A 23517-nucleotide genomic window follows, 5' to 3' on the forward strand; every position below is an offset into this window, starting at 1 on the left:
ATTAGTTTTCTTATAGATATTATAGATATTTTAATAAAAATATGGTATTATATTGCTATGCAATAGGTTTATTACTTATTTTAAAAAAATGGGTTAATAAATGTTTTTAAATGTATCATTTTTAATATGGCAAATATTAATAAACATAATTCATAAAAATGACAGCTTTTTAAAAAAAGATTTTATTTATTTATTCATGAGAGACACACAGAGAGAGAGGCAGAGACATAGGCAGAGAGAGCCTGATGCGGGACTCGATTCCTAGACTCCGGGATCACGCCCCAAACTGAAAGCAGATGCTCAACCACCGAGCCACCCAGGCGTCCCTAAATGACAGCTTTTGAGTGATTGACACTTCAGTAGCTTTTAAGAGTGTAAAGAGGTCCTAAGACTAAAGTTTTTGAGAAATTCTGATTTATGTAAATGAATAAATTATACATCTTCTTAAGATTTTTCATCACTCACATGTTCTTTTTTTTTTACTCACATGTTCTTTGACCAAATTCTTAAAGCTCTCTGTTTACTCTGCTTTGTACAGCTCCAGTAAGAAACAATGAGGATATAGCTTTCAGAAGCATGCAATCTGGTGTTAGAATGCTACTTGCAAAAGATAGTTCTAATGAAACTGATATGCTGTTCAGTTGCTGTGGTAACAGAGATGATTAATATGACAAAGCTCAGCTTGGAGGAGTCAGATGAGACTTGATGGACAATGTCTGGCTTATAGGATTTAACCAACATTAAACCTCTGCTCCTTCCTTTCTTCCTATCATCCTCTCCTCCCCACTTCCCAACCCACTTGGTACGATCCCCTTAAAAAGACTATTGATAGCTCATGTATGTCTCCACCCATTAGCCTTGGATAAATACTTCCAGCATTTCTTCCTGAAAAGCAAACTTTTAATGAAGCAAAGGCATAGGCAGGGGGACCCTGGAGCAGGGCAGGACAGTGAAGGCTTACATATCCTGCTGTAGATAAAAGCAGCATCGTCTTAGTGGCCACTAAATCAATCTAAATGGCCATGTGCTTAAATCATATTGGCAAAGAAAGGGAGAGGAAAAAAGATTATAATGCTCTTAGGATTTGCAATAGTTGTCAGGCAAATGGTCTGTGGGTTCTTCCTATAGCCCCTGCCAGATCAATGAAATGCTTTATTTATGCTTGCTTTAAGCTATCACTTGTCAGGGGTGATCGCTTGTTGTGTGCTTCAGAACAGAGGTAACATGAACACAATGTGACACTCAATTAACCACATGTGTCAATCAAGAGAAAGCCAATGGATCCACTTTGTCAGCAGCCACACTCTGTGTGTGTGTGTATGGGAGACAGAGCCCTTTCATTACGAGCACCTCCTGGAGGCTTCTTGTTTCTAGGCATAGCCCAGATCAATTCTGTAGACCTGAACTAATGTTTCAGTACGGAAATCTAAAAGGTGAACCACAGGATTTCATTTATCTTCTCTGCTTGTTACACTGCTCAGGCCACAATACAGTGCTGAGAGAGGTTCGCAAAATAACTCCTCCTTTTCTCTTCTGCCTTAAACTCAGATTTCTCACCCTTTTAACTGAGTGTAATGATGACATTGATTAGTTGAAGGTAGTGCTTTTTCTTGGGCTCAGTCGAACTCCCAGCCCCCAGTTCCTACTTCTTTTCCTCTGGCCAAGATTGGGACATTACTGCATTGGGTAGACTCAGCCTGGTAAAATGAGATATTTTTAAACATTTTTTTTCTTTTCTTTTCTTTTTTTTACATTTTCTTAAATCCCTATCTCCAAGGAGCTGGAAGGAAACCCCAGATGCTATCTTGATCTCTGTTCACTCAAAAACAATTTTTTGTTAAACAAATGAATGAATCTTACCACATTTTACAAAAACACAAGTAAAAAAATAAGGACTTTAAATCTCCAGGAACAAAACTTTCATTACATTTAGAAAAAAAAAATGTGTTGGGTATCATAATGCATTATTTAGCCCACTTTATACCATTTTCCCACTTGTAGGGATATATAGATGATATAGATATATAGATATGGATATATATATGCGTATATATATATATGGATATATGTTCACTTTTCTAAGTTGAAGACTTTCTCTTTGATTTCTGATTTACTTCCTGAAATAAGACTGAAGAGGTTGGTCTGCCTTCACACTTATACAAGTAAATTATAATTCAAGATTATAAGAATTAACATGCATTAATAAAAGGCAGTACATTATAAAATGATAAGGAGAAAGCACTTCTCTCACTAAATTTTAATAAAGCAGAAGACATCACAGGATCTAGCAGCTGGAAAGTGTTTCCATGTAGAAGGTACCCTGTGGTAGTAAAACCAAGAATGAAGGATCTAAGACTACTTTTGTTTGAACCCCGACTCTGCCATGTACGATGTATGTGGCCTCAAACAAGTTATTTAGATTCTCTGTGCCTCAATTTTATTTTTATAGAATGCAGATAATGCCATTACCGACCTTGGGGGTCATTGTGATTAGTGTATGAGTGATTGCATTTAAAACACTTATAACAGTGGAAGAACCATTCTAAGTGATATATGTTTTCATTCTTCTTACTACTTTATCCTTTCTGAAATAACCCTGTCATCCAAGGACTACTAGCTTCCAGTATCTTATTAACTCTAATTTTATTGCTCATCATTTTCAACATATTGTCTTTTGATTTGGAGTTGAAGTGCTTGTCTTTGTAAACTCCACCCATTGTCTCAGTTTCATCTTTTTGTAGTATCCAGTGCAAATAGATAGCTTCTTCTACCTGGTAAGCTTTCAGCCACTTAACTATAATAATCAGGTGACCACTTAGGCTTCACTTGTCTGAATTAATCATAGGCATATTTGACTTTGAGCTCATGATCTGGAACTAAGTTTCCCAAGATCATAGACATGGAATGTGGACACTTGTTTTTTATTTAAGCTTGTCTATTCCTTGGTTTCTTCATCCATAAAATAGGATAATATTACCAACCTCATAGTCTTTATCTTGATAATTCAATGTGCTAACCCATGAAAAATGCATATTATACCCCCTTGAGGAGGTGGGGCATAACTCCCCATCCCTTAAGTATAAACTGCACATAGTAACTTCTTTCCAAAGACTACAATATGAAAAGAGGAAAAATAAGTAAATTTACAGTGGAGAAAATCTAACAAACCCTACCGTGGCAATGTAATCAAGGTTAACATCAACAGTGATAACTAATATAGATGGCATTATCCTTAATATGATGTGGTGAGTATGGTACTTTACTTCTGTGGTCTTCCTCCCCAAAACCCATAGTCCCAGTCTATTTGTGGGAAAAAACATCAGACAATCCCAATGGAGGGTAATTCTACAAAATACCTGACCAGTATTCCTCAAAACCATCAAAGTCCTCAAAATTAAGGCAAGTGCAAAAAACTGACACATAGACGCTTAAGAAGACAAGATGAATAGATGTAATATAGAACTCTGAATGGGATCTTAAGACAAAAAAAAAGAGATTATTAGGTAAAAACTAAAGAAATGCAAATGAAATATGGACTTCAGTTAATAGTAATATATTGGTATTGGTTCATTAATTGTGAAAAAATTATATTAACATATGATCTAAACAATAGAGGAAACTAGATGCAAGGTATAAGAAAATTCTTTGTGCTTTCTTTGCAACTTTTCTATAAATCCAACACTATTCTAAAATTAAAAATGGAAAACTGGTATATAACAGTGCCTGAACATAGTAAAAACTCAATATGCGCTATTATTATTACATTTTTTTTAGACCTATTCTCATGTGACATGGATTCCACTTTAGATATAACAAGTCTTGAGGAGTGTGTGCATGTGGGTAGGGGGAAGGGACTTGTTTGTGAGAGGGAGGCTTATCCACAGTCACCGACCAGGATTTCAGGTCTTTGCATTGATATGGATCCAAAAGATAATTCTTGATTCGGTATTGTACTCCCCTAGCAAATGTTATTATTTAATAATTTTTTTTTCTGGGAGGTCACTTGACTATCGTCTAAGTATTCTGAATCAAAATCTCATGCTCTAAATGAGTGGTGGGATGATAAAACTTTATATTAATCTATTAGTATGAATTTTGGCTCAAGTCGAAATTAAAGGTGTACAATTGGCCTTAGAGGTAGAGTTTGAAATGACTGGCATTTGCTCGGCTATAGGCAGCTTGCCGTCACTGAATACCTGGCTGCGATTAATAAGTGCTGGGTTTATATTCAGCTAGCTTCATAAGTAGAGGTCTTCAGGGCTCTCCTGGTAAAGCAGCCTGCGGTAGAAAGATATCCATGCCACCTGATGCTATTGCCCTTACATCTTCTGAAGCTCTCGCATAAATTTATTGAACTTCCTAGGACCTGACAATATAGATCTAGGTCTTCACAACCTAGATTTTGTCACTTTTTGATGGATAAAAATTCCCACCTTTTTTTCTCTCTCATGTGAATACTGATCCTAGTCTGGAATAAAGGGAAGTATATCCCTGTGCTTTCTCTTTTGGAATCATTTTGTTTTCAATCAATAAAGGCAAACATTATGGAGGCAAATTGTTTCCTGAAAATCTGTAAGTTTAGTGACTTCTCCATAGTTATTCTCAGTACTTGTGTTTTTTCTTTTTTTTTCTTTTTTTAATAAATTTATTTTTTATTGGTGTTCAATTTACCAGCATACAGAATAACACCCAGTGCTCATCCCGTCAAGTGCCCCCCTCAGTGCCCGTCACCCATTCCCCCCTACCCCCCGCCCTCCTCCCATTCTACCACCCCTAGTTCGTTTCCCAGAGTTAGGAGTCTTTATGTTCTGTCTTGCTTTCTGATATTTCCCACACATTTCTTCTCCCTTCCCTTATATTCCCTTTCACTATTATTTATCTTCCCCAAATGAACGAGAACATATAATGTTTGTCCTTCTCCAATTGACTTACTTCACAGCATAATACCCTCCAGTTCCATCCACGTTGATGCAAATGGTGGGTATTTGTCATTTCTAATGGCTGAGTAATATTCCATTGTATACATAAACCACATCTTCTTTATTCATTCATCTTTCGATGGATACCAAGGCTCCTTCCACAGTTTGGCTATTGTGGACATTGCTGCTAGAAACATCGGGGTGCAGGTGTCCCGGCGTTTCATTGCATCTGTATCTTTGGGGTAAATCCCCAACAGTGCAATTGCTGGGTCGTAGGGCAGGTCTATTTTTAACTCTTTGAGGAACCTCCACACAGTTTTCCAGAGTGGCTGCACCAGTTCACATTCCCACCAACAGTGTAAGAGGGTTCCCTTTTCTCCACATCCTCTCCAACATTTGTTGTTTCCTGCCTTGTCAATTTTCCCCATTCTCACTAGTGTGAGGTGGTATCTCATTGTGGTTTTGATTTGTATTTCCCTGATGGCAAGTGATGCAGAGCATTTTCTCATGCGCATGTTGGCCATGTCTATGTCTTCCTCTGTGAGATTTCTCTTCATGTCTTTTGCCCATTTCATGATTGGATTGTTTGTTCCTTTGGTGTTGAGTTTAATAAGTTCTTTATAGATCTTGGAAACTAGCCCTTTATCTGATACGTCATTTGCAAATATCTTCTCCCATTCTGTAGGTTGTCTTTTAGTTTTGTTGACTGTATCCTTTGCTGTGCAAAAGCTTCTTATCTTGATGAAGTCCCAATAGTTCATTTTTGCTTTTGTTTCTTTTGCCTTCCTGGATGTATCTTGCAAGAAGTTACTGTGGCCAAGTTCAAAAAGGGTGTTGCCTGTGTTCTCCTCTAGGATTTTGATGGAATCTTGTCTCACATTTAGATCTCTCATCCATTTTGAGTTTATCTTTGTGTATGGTGAAAGAGAGTGGTCTAGTTTCATTCTTCTGCATGTGGATGTCCAATTTTCCCAGCACCATTTATTGAAGAGACTGTCTTTCTTCCAATGGATAGTCTTTCCTCCTTTATCGAATATTAGTTGACCATAAAGTTCAGGGTCCACTTCTGGGTTCTCTATTCTGTTCCATTGATCTATGTGTCTGTTTTTGTACCAGTACCACACTGTCTTGATGACCACAGCTTTGTAGTACAACCTGAAATCTGGCATTGGAGTGCCCCCAGCTATGGTTTTCTTTTTTAAAATTCCCCTGGCTATTCGGGGTCTTTTCTGATTCCACACAAATCTTAAAATAATTTGTTCTAACTCTCTGAAGAAAGTCCATGGTATTTTGATAGGGATTGCATTAACGTGTAAATTGCCCTGGGTAACATTGACATTTTCACAATATTAATTCTGCCAATCCATGAGCATGGAATATTTTTCCATCTTTTGTGTCTTCCTCAATTTCTTTCAGAAGTGTTCTATAGTTTCTAGGGTATAGATCCTTTGCCTCTTTGGTTAGGTTTATTCCTAGGTATCTTATGCTTTTGGGTGCAATTGTAAATGGGATTGACTCCTTAATTTCTCTTTCTTCAGTCTCATTGTTAGTGTATAGAAATGCCATTGATTTATGGGCATTGATTTTGTATCCTGCCATGCTACCAAATTGCTGTGTGAGTTCTAGCAATCTTGGGGTGGAGGCTTTTGGGTTTTCTATGTAGAGTATCATGTCATTGGCGAAGAGGGAGAGTTTGACTTCTTCTTTGCCAATTTGAATGCCTTTAATGTCTTTTTGTTGTCTGATTGCTGAGGCGAGGACTTCCAATAATATGTTGAATAGCAGTGGTGAGAGTGGACATCCCTGTCTTGTTCCTGATCTTAGGGGAAAGGCTCCCAGTGCTTCCCCATTGAGGATGATATTTGCTGTGGGCTTTTCGTAGATGGCTTTTAAGATGTCGAGGAAAGTTCCCTCTATCCCAACACTCTGAAAAGTTTTGATCAGGAATGGATGCTGTATTTTGTCAAATGCTTTCTCTGCATCTAATGAGAGGATCATATGGTTCTTAGTTTTTCTCTTGCTGATATGATGAATCACGTTGATTGTTTTATGAGTGTTGAACCAGCCTTGTGTCCCGGGGATAAATCCTACTTGGTCATGGTGAATAATTTTCTTAATGTGTTGCTGGATCCTATTGTCTAGTATCTTGTTGATAATTTTTGCATCCATGTTCATCAGGGATATTGGTCTGTAATTCTCCTTTTTGGTGGGGTCTTTGGTTTCGGAATTAAGGTGATGCTGGCCTCATAGAACGAATTTAAAAGTACTCCATCTCTGTCTATCTTTCCAAACAGCTTTAGTAGAATAGGTATGATTTCTTCTTTAAATGTTTGATAGAATTCCCCTGGGAAGCCATCTGGCCCTGGACTCTTGTGTCTTGGAAGGTTTTTGATGACTGCTTCAATTTCCTCCCTGGTTATTGGCCTGTTCAGGTTTTCTATTTCTTCCTGTTCCAGTTTTGGTAGTTTGTGGCTTTCCAGGAATGCGTCCATTTCTTCTAGATTGCCTAATTTATTGGCGTATATCTGTTCATAATATGTTTTTAAAATCATTTGTATTTCCTTGGTGTTGGTAGTGATCTCTTCTTTCTCATTCATGATTTTATTAATTTGAGTCTTATCTCTCTTCTTTTTAATAAGGCTGGCTAATGGTTTATCTATCTTATTAATTCTTTCAAAGAACCAACTCCTGGTTCTGTTGATCTGTTCCACAGTTCTTCTGGTCTCGATTTCATTGAGTTCTTCTCGAATCTTTATTAACTCTCTTCTTCTGCTAGGTGTAGGATCTATTTGCTGTTTTTTCTCTAGCTCCTTTATGTGTAAGGTGAGCTTTTGTATTTGAGTTCTTTCCAGTTTTTGAATGGATGCTTGTGTTGCGATGTATTTCCCCCTCAGGACTGCTTTTGCTGCATCCCAAAGATTTTGAATGGTTGTATCTTCATTCTCATTAGTTTCCATGAATCTTTTTAATTCTTCCTTAATTTCCTGGTTGACCCTTTCATCTTTTAGCAGGATGGTCCTTAACCTCCATGTGTTTGAGGTCCTTCCAAACTTCTTGTTGTGATTTAGTTCTAATTTCAAGGCATTATGGTCTGAGAATATGCAGGGGATGATCCCAATCTTTTGGTATCGGTTCAGACCCGATTTGTGACCCAGTATGTGGTCTATTCTGGAGAAAGTTCCATGTCCACTTGAGAAGAATGTGTATTCAGTTGAGTTTGGATGTAAAGTTTTGTAGATATCTGTGAAATCCATCTGGTCCAGTGTATCATTTAAAGCTCTTGTTTCTTTGGAGATGTTGTGCTTAGAAGACCTATCGAGTATAGAAAGAACTAGATTGAAGTCACCAAGTATAAGTGTATTATTATCTAAGTATTTCTTCAGTTTGGTTATTAATTGATTGATATATTTGGCAGCCCCCACATTCGGGGCATATATATTGAGGATTGTTAAGTCCTCTTGTTGGATAGATACTTTAAGTATGATATAGTGTCCCTCTTCATCTCTCACTACAGTCTTCGGGGTAAATTTTAGTTTATCTGATATAAGGATGGCTACCCCTGCTTTCTTTTGAGGACCATTTGAATGGTAAATGGTTCTCCAGTGTTTTATTTTCAGGCTGTAGGTGTCCTTCTGTCTAAAAAGAGTCTCTTGTAGACAGCAAATAGATGGGTCCTGCTTTTTTATCCAGTTTGAAACCCTGCACCTTTTGATTGGGTCATTAAGCCTGTTCATGTTCAGAGTTACTATTGAGAGATATGAGTTTAGTGTCACTATGATATCTATTCAGTCCTTGTTTTTGTGGATTTTTCCACTGAACTTCTTCTTAAAGGGGAATTTTAAGAGTCCCCCTTAAAACTTCTTGCAGAGCTGGTTTGGAGGTCACATATTCTTTCAGTTCCTGCCTGTCTTGGAAGCTCTTTATCTCTCCTTGCATTTTGAATGAGAGCCTTGCTGGATAAAGTATTCTTGGTTGCATGTTCTCATTTAGGACCCTGAATATATCCTGCCAGCCCTTTCTGGCCTGCCAGGTCTCTGTGGAGAGGTCTGCTGTTACCCTAATACTCCTCCCCATAAAAGTCAGGGATTTCTTGTCTCTTGCTGCTTTAAGGATCTTCTCTTTATCTTTGGAATTTGCAAGCTTCACTATTAAATGTCGAGGTGTTGAACGGTTTTTATTGATTTTAGGGGGGGATCTCTCTATTTCCTGGATCTGAATGCCTGTTTCCCTTCCCAGATTAAGAAAGTTTTGAGCTAGGATTTGTTCAAATACATATTCTGGCCCTCTGGCCCTTTCGGTGCCCTCGGGAACCCCAATTAAACGTAGGTTTTTCTTCTTCAGGCTGTCGTTTATTTCCCTTAATCTGTCTTCATGGTCTCTTAATTGTCTGTCTCTTTTTTCCTCAGTTTCCCTCTTTGCCATCAACTTGTCTTCTATCTCACTCACCAGTTCTTCCACCTCGTTAACCCTCGTCGTTAGGACTTCTGGCTTGGATTGCATCTCATTCAATTGATTCTTAATTTCTGCCTGATTGGATCTAAATTCTGCAGTCATGAAGTCTCTTGAGTCCTTTATGCTTTTTTCTGGAGCCACCAGTAGCCTGATAATAGTGCTTCTGAATTGGCTTTCTGACATTGAATTGTAATCCAGATTTTGTAACTCTGTGGAAGAGAGGACTGTTTCTGATTCTTTCTTTTGAGGTGAGGTTTTCCTTCTAGTCATTTGGCTCAGTGCAGAGTGGCCAAAAACAAGTTGTATTGGAAAAGGAGAAAAAGAGAGAGAGAGAAAGAAGGAAAGAGAAAAAAAAGAAAGAAAAAAGGAAAAAAGAGAAGAAAAAGAGAAAGAAAAAGAAAGGGAAAAGGGGGGGTGGGGGAAGCAATTAGAAATAAAAACAACAACAACAAAAACAAAAACCCCTGGGGAGTATCTTCCGATTCTGTATACTTTAAGTCCCTTGACTTCCTCTGGAACTGGTCCGTCTCGCTGGTCTTCTGGGGGAGGGGCCTGCTGTGCTGATTTTCAGGTGTTAGCACTTGGGGGAGCTGCTCTGCCCCTGCCTGGTGCAGGGCTCAGTGGGGGTGTTTACCCCGTGAGGGCCCAGGAGGAACAACCGCAGTGGCGGGGCCAGCTCTGCAGCCCTGGAGTCAGCCCCCGCAGTAACTCCGGGGCTCTCCGTCTGCAGGGCCTGGAGGCTCCGGGGCGGGGCCGCTGATCTGCTCAGCTCAGAGGCAGGAGCGTCCTCGCTGTCCTGGGCCCTCCCGGCCTCTGCCTATCCCGGGGGAGGCCGGATCCTGGGCTGTGTCCCGGCGCCCTGTGCTCCGGGGCCTGCGCTGTTGGATTCGCGCTCCTGGTGGCACAGCCGCCCCCGAGCCCCCACAGCTGCTCTGGGTCCCGCCCTGCGCTGTAGCCCTTAGGGAGCTTGGCGCACTCCCCGGGGCGCAGGTGCCTGTTAGTGTCCCCGGGAGCCCGAGGGCATCCCCGCCCTCCTGGGTCCTGCTCTAACTCCCTGCGAGCCCCTTTCCACGGGGAAGGTTGGTGCAGCTCCTGCTCCTCCGGGACGGGGCTCTCCTGTCCTGGGGACACTCGCCCCGGCCTCAGCCCGGCTCCTCCTGGGGCCCCTCCCCCTTGGAGGCCTTTTGTTTCTTTATTTTTTTCCGCCGTCTTCCTACCTTGATAGAAGCGCGAACTCTTCTCACTGTAGCATTCCAGCTGGTCTCTCTTTAAATCCCAGGCCGAATTCGTAGATTTTCAGGATGATTTGAAGGTTATCTAGGTAATTTGGTGGGGACAGGTGATTTGGGGACCCTACTCTTCTTCCATCTTCCCCCTCCTCCCTCTACTTGTGGTTTTTTTTTTTTTTGATACTTTAGTTTCTCTCTTGAAATGTGGCAATATTACTACATCCCAAAAAACGAGAACTATGATGTCTTTTCCATTTTACAAATGGATCCATGTTGCTTTGACAGGTTTCTCACAGATGCTGACGGTGTATTTACCATCTGAGGATGTGAGGATGTATAATTCTCATCAACCCCATTTTACAGTGGTGCTTGTGGTTTCTCATTAGGTTGTTTGCCCGTCTCAAGAGGTGTTCTAGTATTCCAAATAAGGTACATGAACCAGAACATAGCCATCTAGGGGCAGTGACCCAGATTACAGGGTGAGCAATTACCTTAATTTACCATGATTCCTCACTTGCATTAATGTATAACCAATTATATATTGTATCTTTTTTCCCCCAGTAGAGTGTCTCCAGCTTGTGTCTCACATATTCCATAATAACCACTGGCAAGTCCAGCCACACCTGTGTTTGTGAAATCAAGCTATATATTATGGATGATAAAATACCTGACAGAAATTCCCCAAGGGTTTTGAGTCTCTGGAAATTGGTACAGAAGAGCTACTTAGTATTCCACTTTTTAAGTGGAATACATTTTGAACATGCTGTTGAAGCGCAAAATTACTGGTTCTCGAAAAGCTCATAGCGGACCGTGGTGTCAAATCTGTGACTAGAAGGACCAGGAGGTGGTACCAGGCTGTAGGATGTATGAAGGGTAGGAAGCATCTCAGGGAGAGGCATCAGCAAGTACTTGCTGTCTTTGTGGAGAAGGTAGTATACGTTTGAGGAATGAAATTTTGAACTGATGGTAAGAACAGTAGAGAAAGTCTCTATCCTTCTGTTACAAGACTGAACTTCAGGAGAGGGCTGGAAAAGGCTAAGTGGACGATGTTTTACGGCAAGTAATGGCATTGCAGGTGAGCATCAACTGTACATGAAAAACTGCCCATTGGAAACTCAAGGTTATCTTTAAAAAGAATCATGACTGTTCTCACCAAATGTAACACTTTTATTGGCTCCAGGAGGAAACTTTTGCTCAAAAACATTTCCTCTGAAATTCCAACATTAGAGATTTATGCACGTGTCTTAAGAAGCTCGATTTTTAAAATGTCAGTTCTACTTGAGGTTAAGGAGAGCTATAATTCATCCATGGTTTGGTGTGGAGTCCCGTGATAGAGATGCTTTTTTTCTCTTTATGGCTTAATCATACCAATTATGACTGGAAAATGGGAACTTCCATGGGAGGGTAAATGGAAAGGTCACCCTTCCTCTTTGAATTATCAGAAAAGGGATCTGTGCAAAGAACAGGCCACTTCAAGAGGTTACCAAAGGATACCTAGTGAAGAGAGGTAGCTGATTAGAATAATACATGTGAACTCGGTCCTTTCACTAGATCTCTGGCCAAGTACCAATAATTCAGTTTTCTTTTGTCTTCAAAACTTATCAAGATTTCAAAGATTTTTTTAGATAGATGACTTCCTTTTAATTGGCAAATCAATATTATATTTAATATAGGCTCTTTATTCCTATAAGAGTGACCTACCTACCCATAATAAAGACACCATTTGCTGCTAATTAGTATATCAGTAGCATATTACTGGCAGCATATTATATACTCTAGATAAGAAAGCAAGAAAAAAAAACTTTATTTCCAGTTTTCTTGTTCATTCACAAGGAGTTACCAGTAACTTTTTATTTGATAACCAGGAATTTCTGAGGATAGAGGGACAAGAGAGTGAAAATGTGATAAATTAATAATCCTAGTGGAAAGACGAATGGTTTGAAATTTAGACAAACCTGAGTTTGAATCTCAGCTCTTGAAAGTAATATTTAGTAAACTCTATGAACCTCATTTCTCACATTAATTAAACTTGAATAATACCTATTTTATAAGGCTGTTGTGAGGAATAAATATAGAAAAATAGAGTCTATCACAGTAGCCTGTATATATTAGGTGATCCACTAATTATAACTAATATAATTACAATAATGTACTAGTGATGTGATTTAAAATGCTATTCAACACTGCCCAATTGTAAGAGTGAAAAGACAGAAGAACAACAGATTTCTGAAAGAGAGGATGTAAACATACTAGTGAATCCTTATAGAGAGTTTCCTGTGGTCAAAAAGTGATTTTACTGTATATTAAATTAAGACCTCCCATGTATCAATTTATTGAATTCTCAGAATAACCCCATTAAATAGAGGGACTATAATCACTCACCTATAACTAAGGGAACTAAGACATTAATAAGTTAATTTTATCAATGTTAAAGAAAGAAAGAAAAGAAAAAACCACTAAGTAGGAAAACTAGTATTTGGGTCAAAACAATCTGGTTCAATACAGAGCTCTTAAGACGTTGTTCAATAATGCCTCTGTCATATATTAAATTCCCTGCTCATACTCCAAAATTATCTTTATTCTGCATTATATTAACATTAAAACTAATGCAATCATACTATGATTTGTCACTTTGTACATACCCTTGTGGAAAGTATCAAAAGTTAATTTAATTAATTAGTGAGGATACTTGAAATTATGGCACATTTTTATTTAGATTATGCATAACTCAAAACACAGAGATGGCTGATGACTGTTAACCCAATATATATTGCAAACATATTGAGGAGATCTTTAATGCACACCATCCATTTCTTTTATGTGTGCAATCTTCCTTGTGACAATTAATTATTATTAATTCAGCATATATAACAAGAACAATGAATTGTCTTTGTCCACAGGCAGATGAGAAACTTCACTTCTAAATGAGTGCTTTCCCCTTTCCTCAAAATAGCCACTTTTTAAAGTCAGATGTTTATTTCCTCAAGGGTAATTTTCTTCGTTGCTTCTCATTTTATTTTTTAAGAAGCCTACAAGTCTGAGATATAGTTATTACTTTTAGTATTCTCAATGGTAGCAACATTTCCTTTTTATATTTAGAGATAGATGAATAGATGATAGATGATAGATGATAGATACATAGATAGATAGAGACATAGATAGATGATAGAGTTGGAGGAGGTCATTGAGAAGACATGACTGCTGGTTGGCCTGCAAGCTAGAGCCAGATGATTAGAGGCTTCTCACCCCTCTCTCTGCCCTTGGAATTTATGTTCTGCCCACCATTCCCCTAGCCAGGCTGTTGCCAAGGATGCAGCCTTAAGAGAGCAATGTGTTACGAGAGACCATCTGGATTGAATACATGACTGAGTACCATTAAGGTCTCTATGTTAAAAAAAAAAAAAAAGGTCTCTATGTAAACTTTTAAGATTCTGGCAGGCAGTATGGAGATATATTCATCCTTGTGCCCTCCCAAGACAAGCCTGATACATAAGTTAATTAAACTTGCCACCTACCAATCTGGAGTGGCCTGCCTCTTCAGTCTCTCCTAGCCTTCCATGTATGGGGGCCAGTTTGCAAGCCAACAGACAGATAGATAGATATGTGTATGTATACCATTATTTATTATATTTAATTATGATAATCTAGAGTTATATATACTTTTATATCCATATATCTATGTCCATAAACCTTTATCTATCTATCTATCCCTCCATCCATCTTTTTTTTCATCCTACATGGCACAGGTCTTTCTTGTCAGAAGAAAGGTTTGGATGAAATACTGACATAACTTCTGTAGTACTTGTGAATAGTAGATGGATAATCCATGTTTTTAATCATTGTAAAGCACCACATGATGTATTGATGTGCCGTTCCCCTCATATTAGATTCCTAGTGTTTTATATGGATGCTCCTTATCCTCTTCCTCCTCCCCTTCTTCCTCCTCTTTCTCTTAGTATTTATTCTTTTTTATTGCTTTGGATAGGATTTGCCATATAATGCTCAATAAAGCATTTTAACACATTCCCACCTTATTTCAAATCTTAGGGGTAAAGTGTTCAATCTTCCACCATAAACTATGATATCAACTGCAAGTTGTTTGTAGGCGCCCTTTATCAGATTAAAGCAGTTTTCTGTATTTCAACTATGCTGAAAAACTTTTATTGCAAAAAGATATTGAATTTTGTCAAGTACTTTTTGTATATCTATTGAGGGTTCTCTATTTAATCACGTGTACACAAATTACACTAATGATTAGTGAATTTCTGAGAAAATTCCACTTGATTCTAATGCATTATATTTTTCTATTGTTGGATTCAATTTACTGGTATTGTATTAAGCCACTTTCTATCTGTATTCATGTGCACTTTCTATCTGTATTCATGTACCCTCCTGGTACACAAAGAGCTTATTACATTCAGTCAGTTTCCAGGGGACTCCTCTGAAGATTGCTAGAGTCCCTTTTCTGTGCAGATCTCTTCTCTCTGATATCCTGTAAGGCTCATTCCATTTTCTTCTGCATCCCTGAATTCGAATCTCAGTTTCCTCTGTCAGACAAGACCCTGATTTCTTTTTGGGCTCCAATGTCTCTGCTTAGAAACTGAATTCCAGACAGAATCTCAGGTGAATATGGAGCTCATCTTATGTATTTCTCTTCTTTTAAGGATCATGGCCCTGCACTTTATAAACGGTTTCTAAATACATTTGTCCAGCTCTATAGCAGCTTGCAGTAGGGGGCTTAACTGGGGTAACCATTACTGACTCTTGGCAAGCTAGTGATCTCTTACAAACATTTAAGAGCTGATAGAAAAATCCCTCTATTCCAAAAAGAAAGTTCATTTAAAGAGCATCTTTTAAAATCCCTTGATTGTGTCTTTATTCATTTCCATTGACTTAAACTACTAGAAGATATTTCTCTAATTTGTGTTTGTAATTTTATGCACACCCACATGCCATATCTCTACAAAACCCTAGTTTTTGTTTGTTTTTGATTATATTATTCTCAATACATGATAAAAATAAAAATTAGTGGATTTTTGAGTGGAGAAGATAACTTCATACTTTTATTGGTTACTCAAGAATTTCTCTGTACTACTATGATGTATAAAATAAACTGGGAAAGACTCATATTCATTTTTACCGTAAATTCATATTAATCTTACTCTCCAAACATTTATTTTAGAGCAGTATATATTGCTTAAATGCCAAAACATGTATGTAAAAATTAGAGTTAACTAAAACTCGCTTTCTATTTTACACAGTGCATACATGGTAAATTGAAATGCTGGCAGTAGCAAAACAGAGAACTGGATGAGCTAAAACAAAAGAACAAGCTTAGGTCATATCTGATGATTAAGTTATTTCACATGTAGTCAATTTTAAATTTTTGTTTTCTTATTCTGATCTTGCTTTAGAGGCAAACACCAGAATTGGGTCAGAAGTGATTTTTTTGTTGTAAATTATTCTGGTGTTGAAATCCTAGCTATACAGACATGTATATCCCAAAGGTGCTATATTATTACTGTGAAGTTAACTTAAAATATAGTAGCTCTATCAAAATACCAACTGAGAAAAATATGAGGCATCCCTATTATAAACACAATACTTATATAGTTGAACCCTGTGGATTACCTAACTTTTGCTGTTTAGGAAGATATTTTATTCAGAATGCCAGTGTAATTTATAAGCATATGCTTGTAAAAACAGATGCTAATGTAAAATATTTAGGACATTAAAATTAAATATTTCATGCCCTGACATAGGAATAAGCACTTTCATGTCAATATTTACGTTATTTGTAGTTAAATGTATGTTTTCCCATATGTTCAAAAAGAAAAAATAGCAGGCATCAATTTTTCTCTTCACAGGTTTATAACACAGCAGGTTGCTGCTTAAATAAAACATGATGAAAGTGGTCTTCTATAAAGTTTTTTTAGTTTAATTTCAATGAAAACACCACACGTGTGAGTAATAATTTGGAAAATACAAAAAGTAGAAAGAAAAGTATCAATACTACTCATAGAGACCAATCTATCACTCATACTTTCTCTTTGTTTGAAAATTGAAGATAAGACCAGACCAGTAAAACTAGGCCTATTATCACTGACTTTTTGATCGCTATCTAAAAGCAGCTATTAATAAAGTTTTAATTTTTTCCTGTTTCCAGTGTATTTTGTGTATTTGTAGATGGATGTGTATATGTAGGTAAATTTATATGGTTGTTATCTTATTATTTGTTGGGTTTCTGAGGGGTTGGAGAGGACCTAATAAATAGCATTCTTTTTTAAAACCCAAAGGTACACAAATTAGGAAAGATAACGAAGTGTTAAATGCTGACCAAATTTCAGTGTTATTTCTGATAAAGCCGAAGATGGCTGGTACAGCTTAGTACAAGAGCAAAATGCATAGAGTATATAAAGCCCCTATATATAGGCAGGTGTACACAGGATTAGGCAGGCGTGACCACAGGTGAAGCTCGCCCAGGTTGCACTTAAGATATTAAGAAACAACATCAAGGGGATCCCTGGGTGGCGCAGCGGTTTAGCGCCTGCTTTTGGCCCAGGGCGCGATCCTGGAGATCCGGGATCGAGTCCCACGTCGGGCTCCCGGTGCATAGAGCCTGCTTCTCTTTCTGCCTCTCTCTCTCTCTCTCTGTGACTATCATAAATAAATAAAAATCAAAAAAAAAAAAAAAAAGAAACAACATCGAGGAGAACTCATTCTGACAGGTAGCTTGTTCCTAAGAGAAATAGGGAGTTACCATGGCAAACTTTGTTTTTCCAAATCTGCTCTTCCCCATGGAGCAATCAGATAAGTGACTGTACCTGTCCTGAGCCAGCATAAGTAGGGAAAGAAAGGCCAGGAATGTTACACTATTGAGCTTTATTCATACAAATGGAATTATTAGGAGTGGAGAATACACATTCTCCCCCCAACACTCTACATATTTATGTATATATTGATTATCTTTTGTATTTTTCTTTGATTAGAGACCTTAAAAAGAAGGTTCAGAATAACTTTGGCTGTAAGAGATAACTAGGTTGGCAATGATGTTCAATTCTTCTGTTTAAGTGGAGATATGGTGGAGTGAAGGTTTCCTAGCTGTTTGGACATGAGCAAGCTACCCAAACTGTTGAGTGTCTCCTTCAATTATGAAATAAGGATATTAACACCAAATTCATTGAGTTGAAATAAAGATAAAATAAAATTAAGCACACTGAAATACAGTAAATACTTAATAAGATTTTTAGTTTGTTAGGATTATAAACAAATTGTTTTTCAAGTTTAGTTCAAGCTATTATGGACTCCTTGAGGCTTTAATATGCATTTCAACATACTTAGCAAAATATTCATATAGTAAGCAGTGGTAAGCAGGTTGTTTTCTAATTATATAAATATTATGGTGTGAAAGAATTATATGATCAGTCAAGTAAATACAAATATTTATAGTATTTATTTCAATTTTTTAAAACAAAGTAGATAGGCTATTTTATTAATCTGATTAAATTTAACAGGTAGTTTTGATTTTTTTTAATGAGATATCTTTTGTGACATGGAACCAAAAATTCTTTTAGAGCAGTTGACCAGTATCCATTTTTGATGTGTAGCTTCAGGATCGGCTCTGGAGAATGCATTCATCCTTAACTTACGAAATGGGTCTTGATCTCATATTTCTCAATGACCAAAAATGTAATTTCCCTTAGTGTTTTAGAGCCCCGGATATAGGTGTTAATGAAAGTACGCAAGTAGCAGGCATGCAAGAACACTTATTTGAATACAGTTAATTATGGCAGCACTTCACTCTTGTTCCATAGAGTGAAATATTGCCAACTCCTAAGCTTACAAGTTGACATAAATATGACCCATTATAGAATGTTTGGGAATTTGGGATGGGGTGTATGTTTATTTTATATTTCTCTGAACACCCAGGGAAATGTTAATAGGCCAAATTATTTCCTTAGTGTATTGTTAATATATTAAATAAGCATTCTTTGATATTCATTCATTTATTCATTGAATATTTTGTTCAAAAAATACATATTGATCACCTGTTAAGTATCAGACATTCTGTTCTGTTCTTTAGGTGGTAGAAACACAAAGATGACTATCTTACTCCCCTTGACTACAAAGAACTCATAATCTTCTGGGGTTTTTTTCTCTGTTTTTTTTTTTAATAAGGAATTTCCCCTTTTTTGGAAAGAGAGGGCCTCATATATTTATTTGATTTTATTTTACGAATCATACCTTATATCATTTACTACTTCCTGACACATTTCCATTCAGATGATGCATTTACTCTAAGCAACACAAACCTGTATTTGCATCTTTGACAGCAAAGGAGAGACTGACTAATGGAATTGATGCTTGGTTTGAATAATGTAGGATGTTGTGACAATGACAGTAGCAACGAATCTTAAATAATAGGCCCTACCTGGTGCAATTTAAAAATATGCACACTATTGTCTTAGCTGCAAATATGTTGGATTTCATTGCTGCTTCTGCAGTGCAGCTGAGTGTAATCCATCTCAATGACAGTTGACAAGAGAAACTAATTTCTCTTAAAAGCACTTCCCAATTACTCTCTTTCTTTCTTTTTTTTTTTTTTTTTTTAACTAAGCACTAAGCAGTCTGAGGTATTTGAGCACAAACTATTTCCTATGTCTTTTCTCTTTGTACAAAGAGGAAATTGAGTAATATGGCTAGTATTAGGTATTCCTTCTCTGGCTTGTAAACACTGACTTCCTATAGTAAGTGACCTGTGGACACTTGATTATATCAAACTTTTGGGTAGATGTGATATACATTGCTAATGAGAATGATTTAAAGGAAACAGATTTATATACCAACTTCCTTTTCACTTAAAACAAATGTATCTTGGAAGGAAAAAAGGAGGGAAGGGAGAGATGGAAAAGGGAAGCGAGGGAAAAAAGAAACAAGATATTTCTTCTTCTCTATCCTGAAAGCAAAATGTCAGAACAAAGTGGAAAAATCTTCCTTACTCATGTATATATTCACAAAAGCTGTCCAAAAAATTAAAAGAAAACAGCCAAGTTTAGTAGCATGCAATATTAGAAAGGTCTGAAGTATACGTACTATGTAAGTGGTAATCATATAGTGGTAGTACCCATAAGGATAAAATATGCTTCATCTCAAGTGTCATTGCTTGAAATTTAAATACTGAGAGAATGAGTGCTCCCAGAAAATTAGCAGTCTTAAATATTACTCAACAGACTGCATATATCATTTCAATATCATTTCATTTTGTATATTCATCCAAATTTATATCAATCTTTCCTTGACAAAGTTATAATTAATTTTGTAACTTACATATAGAATTTGGGTGATCTTTTCCTTCAACTCACAGTGATTTAGCATTAGGGATGAGATTGATGGTATTTTAATGAAGAAAAGAGAATAATAAAAGACTTTAAAAGAAAATGACTTGTTTTGGTAATGAGACATGATATTATTTTGATGAAGATTAAGAGAGTTGGAGCCCATGTAAGGAAAAAAATTCCCAGAGCATGTAAAAGGACAGACAACCATAACAAAAGATGAATAAAAGAAACTGTGCTACTACAATAGCTTATACACATGAATATGAGATTTTTTCATAGCACAATTCTGAAAATATAAATAACATCACAATATATTTGAAACAGAATACAGATAAAAGTATTAAAACACGTGAGGCATATTCCAAAGGAGATGTTAAAAAACAACAAAAACATTTAGAATAGCTGATGAACTATATTAGAGGACCTTTGATCCCCTCCCTCAAAACAAAGATATAGCTGATGAAGGGACTTTAAATTTGAGAGAGGATTTTAAATGATTTATTTGAAATGAGCCAAGCTGGAAATCTCTCTTCCTGTCCTGCTCTACCCACAAGGAGGGGGAGGCTGGTTGCTACCTCCAAATTCCAAAACAAGGTAGAAGACTTCTAGGAAATTATTCAAAAACTATATGTAGAAAGATGTGTGGGTGAATTAGGAGTCTCTTCCATTCAAAAAGGAGTGCAGCATTGGAGGTAATCCCTCTTTAACTAAATTAAGAGACTTCCAGGAGAGCATATGCAGCTTTATGTGCACTCCTGAAGTTTGAGGAACACAAAGACTGGAGGATCTAAGGACAAGAGAGTCCTAGATAGCTACTTTGCAAGGACAGTGAAGGAGAGATTGTTGAGTTAATTATAACATGTTCTCCAACATTAGCACAAAAGTGGACCAACTGTAGGCCAACAATGAGAGAAAACTTCCATAAGTCATTTTAGGTCTTGTTCAAAAGCCATTCTAGAAGAACAGTAGGCTTTAGTCAGGAAAACACAGAGGTGACATTAAATCTTAGTGATGAAAATGGAGGGACCAGCAGAAGTAGAGGTACATTTAGTTCCTTAGAAGGACAGCAAGTGAGTAATTCCTCTAAAGAATAGGGACATACTCTGAAGAGCCTACAAAAGTGAGTCAGATTTAAGTATCTGCCAAACCCAGAGATAACCAGTCAATCCCCAGTACAGTCTCCACTGGAGAAGTTTCCTTGATCCCTTACTTCTTCTCTTGTCATTGATCTAGATACTGATGGAAAGGAACAGAAGAACTCTAGATGGAAAAGAGAAAGACAGGTAAGTAATCTGGGATGAAGGGATTAAAAAATGCAAACTGCTGCCTTCTGCCAAATTTCAAGATTCCTTCCAGATTTAAATTGGGAAAGAAAAAAAAAGCCACATTGACTTTAAATCAAATTTGGATCTTAATTATCTTCTGGGAATGGATATTTTTATTACTCGAGATTGTGCTTTAAGACTTAAAGTAACCATAGACTGTTTTGGTGGGGGCTTCTTGTTTTTATCTAAGGGCAAGGAAAAAATTTGCCCTCTGCAGGCATTTAAAATGGAAGAAAACAGTAAGAGTTTCCTCAAAAAATTTAAAATAGTAATACTATATGACTTAGCAACTTTGCTTCTCGGTATTTATCCAAAGAAAATGACAACCTTAACTCAAAAAGATATATGCACCTCCATGTTCATCGAAGCATTATTTACAACAGCCAAGATAGGGAAATAACCTAAGTGATAGATGAATGGATAAAGAAATTGTGCTATATGTATATACACACACACAATATTATTCAGGCATAAAGGTATGAAATCTTGCCATTTGCCACAACATGAATAGACCTTCAGGGTATTATGCTACGTGAAATAAGCCAGAAAGACAAATATTGTATGGTGTGTTTTATATATGGAATTTAACTTATGGGTATAGAAAACAGATTTGTGGTTGCAAGAGATCGGGGATGGAGGATGGGAAAAATGAGTGAACTAAGACCTTTTTTTAAAAGATTTTTTATTTGAGAGAGAGGGAGAGTTTGTGTGTACTTGCAGAGGTGGACAGACGGGCAGAGGGAGAGAATTTTCAAGCAGAAACTTTGCTGAGTGTGGATCCAGATGTGGGGCTAGATCCTGCCACCCTGAGATCGTAACCTGAGCTGATATCAAGAGTAGGATGCTTAACTGACTTAGCAATCCAGACGGCCCTGTTTTTGTTCTTGATTTAGTTTAAATCAATTGAATTTTTTAAAAAAGTGTGGCATATACACATGGAATAAGGTTTGTCACAGATAAATAATTTTTTTAAGCATCAGACTCTTGGTTTCAGCTCAGGTATGAGATTGAGGCCCAAGTCAACTACATGTTGTGTAGAGTCTACTTGAGATTCTCTCTCCCTTTCCCATCCTTCCCCCACCCTTTAAGATAAATAAATAAATTTTTAAAGAAACATTAAAAATCTTTCATAGTTTCATCAACTAGAAATAATTATTGTAATCATTTTAGCATATTTCTTTCCAGTCTATTTTCTCTGTTGAAATTTTATGTATTTTGTATTATAAATTGTATGTATTATATAATAATATATTATGAATTTGCATGCTTACTATAAAGAATTCACATACAAAAATGAATAAAGGAAAAACTAATACTTCCTATCTTCACAACTTATAATAGTTACAGAAATAACTATAGTGAAAAGTTAATATTATCTATTATACATACATTATATATAATATGATCTATTATATATGTTATATATAATAATAATATGCTTATATATAATATATAATATATTATATATTATATATAATATATATCAAGATGAATATATTATACATTTTATATCATATATATTATATATAATAATATATTATCAAGATGATATGTATTATCTAATATATATTATCTATATGCTCACTGAAGATATTTTTACTGAATGGTTTATACTATACATTCTCTTCTGTAATTTGGTTTTTTTTTTACATAATAATGTATCTAGACATCTTTCAAAGTCCAAATATGTTTGTCTACTCCATTCTAAAAATGGCATATAGTATTCTAATGCATAAACATACTGTACTTTATCTTAATCCCTACTAATAAAGATTTTTTTGTTTCTAATTTTTTGAAAAGAAAAAAATGGCAGATTAAAATGTATTACACTGTTAGGAGTTTACATATTATTACAATGAATGACAGTGATCATAAATTATTGAGATTTTTCCATTCTAAACCTGCACCTTGGTCATGGATCTTTCCTTCTCTTTATGTTGTAAAGTCACAGCTACATCCTCCACTTTGTATACAGTAGACTTGCCATTGTTGGTTTTGAAGAGCTTTTTAATTAGCAATGATTTAGTTTCTGAAATAGGAAAACTCTTCCATAGTTATCCTCAAAACCCAACTCTGTGGGTTCTCCTTGAAAGCACACTGATTTTATTCAAATATATGGTGGTACATTTTTGTTCTGACCCTTAACAAATTCTATTGTGCTACCACATCCTATCTTCTTGATCAGTAGTGGAAATATTGTTCTCCTTCCAAACATAAATTATTTTGCCCCTAATAAACAATATATATGGATAAA

This window comes from Vulpes lagopus, chromosome 6, assembly GCF_018345385.1.
Source record: "Vulpes lagopus strain Blue_001 chromosome 6, ASM1834538v1, whole genome shotgun sequence".
Lineage (NCBI taxonomy): Eukaryota > Metazoa > Chordata > Mammalia > Carnivora > Canidae > Vulpes > Vulpes lagopus.